Genomic DNA, 4,640 nt, shown 5'->3' on the forward strand with positions numbered 1-4,640 from the left:
CTGTGGCCTTCCCAGCCATGCTGAACTGTGAGTCAATTAAACCTCTTTCCTTTATAAATTACCCAGTCTGGGGCAGTTCCTTATAGCAGTGTGAAAACGGACTAATACAACCCTTAAGTAGAATTTATTATTACATAGTCACATTATTTCTAGCAGGAATAAAAGCCAAGGGGGACTGAAAAGCTTCAGTTTTTTTTTTCTGTTGCTTTTTTTTTTTTTTTTTTTTTTTTTGAGACAGAGTCTCGCTCTGTTGCCCAGGCTAGAGTGCAGTGGCGTGATCTCAGCTCACTGCAACCTCCACCTCCTGGGTTCAAGGGATTCTCCTGCCTCAGCCTCCTGAGTAGCTGGGATTACAGGCGTGTGCCGCCAAGCCCAACTCATTTTTGTATTTTTAGTAGATACCGGGTTTCACCATGTTGGTCAGGCTGGTCTCAAACTCCTGACCTCATGATCCGCCTGCCTCGTCCTTACAAAGTGCTGGGATTACAGGCGTGAGCTACCGTGCCAGGCCCACCTATTTCTTCAAACTATTCAACAATTCTTGTTTGGAGTGTGTGGAGGCTTGAGCTCTGGCTGAAGCGAAGTAGAGGGAAGGCCATCACATTCAATTTAAACACATGCAAAAAGTACTCCTTTTAAAAGTGGCAAACCTGCAGAATATAAGGTAAAAAGCAGTTCCTGTCTATCCTTCTAGGCCTTTTTCTTTGTACAAATACATGGGCACATGTATGCAGATACATGCGCAGAATTATGGTATACATATTATTCGGTAACTTAAATCACTTATTTTGAACATTCTTTTGTGTAAGAACTTAGAAGTCTACCTTATTCTGCTTTGACACATAATTTTTAAAGCCGCATGAAAAGTGCTTGCCAATTTCTTGATATACAATTAATACATGGCTATGGTAATAAAAATTAAAACAGTACAGGAGGTATAAATAAAAAGACCCCCCGCCTTTCATATTTTTCTCTACAGCTAACCATTTTTAGCCAGAATAACTAGAAACGAAGGGTTAAAAGGCTCCCTTTCCTATGGCTGCTAGTCACATCTTGAAAAAATTACTATTCTGTTCACCACCTGAGTGGCTCTTTTCCCTCTAGGCAATTTTGACTCCTGTGTACCAAGAATACCTTTGAATATATTCTTTTGGCACCACATTTATTTGGACCTATTTCCATTTTATTGGAAAGCTCTTTTTAAGATCACAGAGTTGATGTTGTGCAAACTTAAAGCATCCCAAACGGAGTTCCTGGTCCTCCCCCAGCACAGCTAATGGCAGCTGTACTGTCCCGCCTCTCATGCCAGACTTGGTCCCAGTGGCTCCCCAGCGGCAAACACTGTGGGTTCCTACCTTGAAACAGATCCCAATTCCAGCAATTTTCATCTCATCCGCTACCACCCAAAGCCAAGACATCAGCCCCTCTGTATTGCAAGTCTCCTGCTTTGTCAGTTTTACCTCCAAAGTCAGTTTCAACACAGCCACCAGAGTGAAGGTTTGGGAGTGTGCCATGCCTTCTCTCAGTGAGAAGCAGAGTCTTCACAAAGACTCACGTTGAGGAACTTACATGTGCTGTTTTCTCCCTGCCTTACCCCATGGCCTTATCCTGGCCCTTCTCTGACCACTCTCTTTAAAATAGCAAATCCCCATCATACTCATCTTTTTTCTGTTTACCGAAACCATGTTCTTATTTTTGTCTTTCCCACACTGGAAGGCAAGCTCTGAGAGGGCAGGGATTTTTGTCTCTTTTGTTTACTGTTGTGTCCTCAGCACCACGGCCTGGCATACAGAAGGGCCTTACATGTGTTGAATGGATAAATGAATTCGTTATCATAATCTGCTCAGTAACTTGCTATTTAGAGCTTACAGATTCATCACTGGCTAATAGGTATGGGGTGGATAAGTGTTTGACCCCTTCTCAGCTGACCTTGAGAATAGGGCCTGATTTATAGTTCAGCATTAATTTTATTTAAAACAGGTCACTATTCTAGTTTAGAGGAAAAAGCCCCTCTAAAAGACAAGGTCAAATTCAGCAGGTAATATAATGTTATAAACTATAAAGGTACCTGTTAGGAGTTGAATTGGGCCCCCCAAAAAGATATGTTCGAGTTTTAACTACCAGTACCTCAGAATGTGACCTTATTTGGGAATAAAGTTATGACAGATCTAATTAGTTAAGAAGATGCAGGTGGAGTAGGGTGGGTCCTTACAGATACCTTGTGTGACTGATGTCCTTACAAGGAAAAAGAAATTTGGACACAGACACTGGGGAGAACGGCTTGTGAAGACAGAGGTGGAGACTGGAGTTGTTCTGCCACAAGCCAAGGAACACCCAGGGATGCCCGAAACTGGAAAAAGCAAGGAAGGGTTTCCAGCTCCCCAGGGGTGAGGTCCATGCCCTAGAGGCTTCAGAGGGAGCATGGCCTTGCCAACACCTTGATTTTGGACTCCTCAGTCTCCAGGACTGTGAGAAAATAAATTTCTGTTGTTATAAGCCACTCAGTTTGTAGAGCCTTGTTACAGCACTGCTGGGAAAGCCAATAAATATTAGTTTCATTTTCAAATGACAGGCCTTTTGCACATGAGCTCGCATGTTTCTGCACCTACACATGCAGCTCTATTGAAGAAAAGGTGAGCCTTTTGTTAGAACAAACCTGAAAATGGAAGACTTCCAAGGTTGCGGGGTGGGTGTGGGAAAGAAGGGGCTATTACTCCTTTATCTGATCATGACCCTCACTGGATCAGGAGAGGAACCCATGACTGAGCACCATATAGAACATGCTGGTTGCCCTGGCTGCCTGCTGAGAAATCCATAACCACCCCGTGTGGCTTCGAGACATTCAACTCTCGGAGAACTGAGGCTTCTCTGACTTGAGATTGGAAAGGAAAAGTGGGAGTCACTTCATGCTGCCAAACAACAAACCATTACTAACAAGCCAGGTGAAAAAATAACCCAGTTGGCTGAGCAGGCAGGATTGGGAGCTGTCAGTCTGGGACTCACAGAACAATAATTATTTCCATTATGAAGACTGGCTGCCAGTAGACTTACTGGAACTGCACTAGCCTCTTGCTTGGGGAGGGTGGGGTGGAGGCAGATGGAGCAAGGCACCTGCATGCAGGGCCCCAAGCCTCAGTGTGTCACTCATCTGTGACAATGGCCAGTGTCCACTCCTCTACCCTTGCTATTCTCAATCCCACCGCCCTGCCTGTGTTCAAATTTCTCTCCCAGAATACAGCCTTTTCATTTATTTAAATCCTGCTCATTCTTCTGGGACCAGCCCAAGTCCCAGTAACTACCATTAAACCTTCCCTGCCAATATCAACCCAAACTCATCTCATTCTCTAACTTCCATCGCACTCTGGTCTAGATGGAGCACCCTTGCTACTGTATGGGGACCACAGACTGGCAGCATTGGCATCACCTGGGAGCTTGTTAGAAATGCAGATCCCTAGCCCTGTACCAGACCTGCTGAATCAGAGCTTACAATTTACCCAGGCCCCCAGGTGGTTCATACGCACACTAAAGTATGGGGAGCACTGTCTGTAGTACTGGTTCTCAGCACATGGTCTATGGACCAGCAGCACTTAGGACCATGTTAGAAATGCAAAATATCAGCCCTACCCCAAGCCAAGTGAATCTAGCTCCCTAGGGGTAGGGTCTAGCCATCTGTGTTTTCACAAGGCCCCTGGGGAGTCTGAGGCACACTCAAGTTTAAGAACTACTTCCAGTTCATCTGGCCCAGCATCTAATTCCAGGGTGTTTTTCCATTTCCTGTGTTCCTCTCCCTCTTCAAGATGTGGACCCTGAAGGCAGGAGCCATGTTGGTTGTCTGTCTGGCACTCAGACCAGTTTCAACAGGGTGATTGACATCCCGGGGTAACTGATCTGTTTTCCTTCCCCCTCCCTGCCCTATACAAGCACAAGGGAGTCTGGGGAGAAGGAGAGTGGAGGAAAGGGCCGATGGAAGATGACCTTCTTTTGTTTTCCCGAGTCAAGGGTTTGAGGTTTTTGTGGGAGTTTGGGGCGCATTATGCTGCTTCTCTCAAATTGGAGACCACTGTTACCATGTAATTTTATGTTGTGGCCTGACTTGATCCAGAATTCTGTCTCCAATAGTTTTATATGGGTTTTCTCCCTGGAAAAAGTTTTTATTACGATTGAGCAAATAAAGCAATGTTGGCTAACTGTTCCCTTTTCTGGATCAATACGTCCTTCATCTGGGCAAGTGGCAGTGGCCAGCTCCTCTGGCTTGCAGGACCAGCAAGGAAGATTTTCAGACGTGACTAATGTATAGGCTCCTTGGACTTCCTACTCATGAACTCTCATAAAATGTGCTTTGTTCCATCATTGTCAATTAACACAGCAGCGAGCAGTGCTGGGCTGGGGAGCAGCCGGGCCTCGCCTTTAGTGCACTTCCTCCTTGGCTGGCTGTGAGCTTTCAGATAGCCAGACATAATTCCTTTTGAGTTGCTTAATGGACACAGAATTTTAATCAGTCATAGGACACTTGAGCGGGAAGGAACTGGAGAAATCATCTACTCCTTTATTTTACAGGTAAAGGTTCTGGCTTAAAGGTTATGCAGTTGGTTAACAGAATTATGACCAGATCTAGCCCTTCCGGTTCTCAGTTTAATAAC

Source organism: Pan paniscus, chromosome 12 (genome assembly GCF_029289425.2).
Source record: "Pan paniscus chromosome 12, NHGRI_mPanPan1-v2.0_pri, whole genome shotgun sequence".
Classification (NCBI taxonomy): Eukaryota; Metazoa; Chordata; class Mammalia; order Primates; family Hominidae; genus Pan; species Pan paniscus.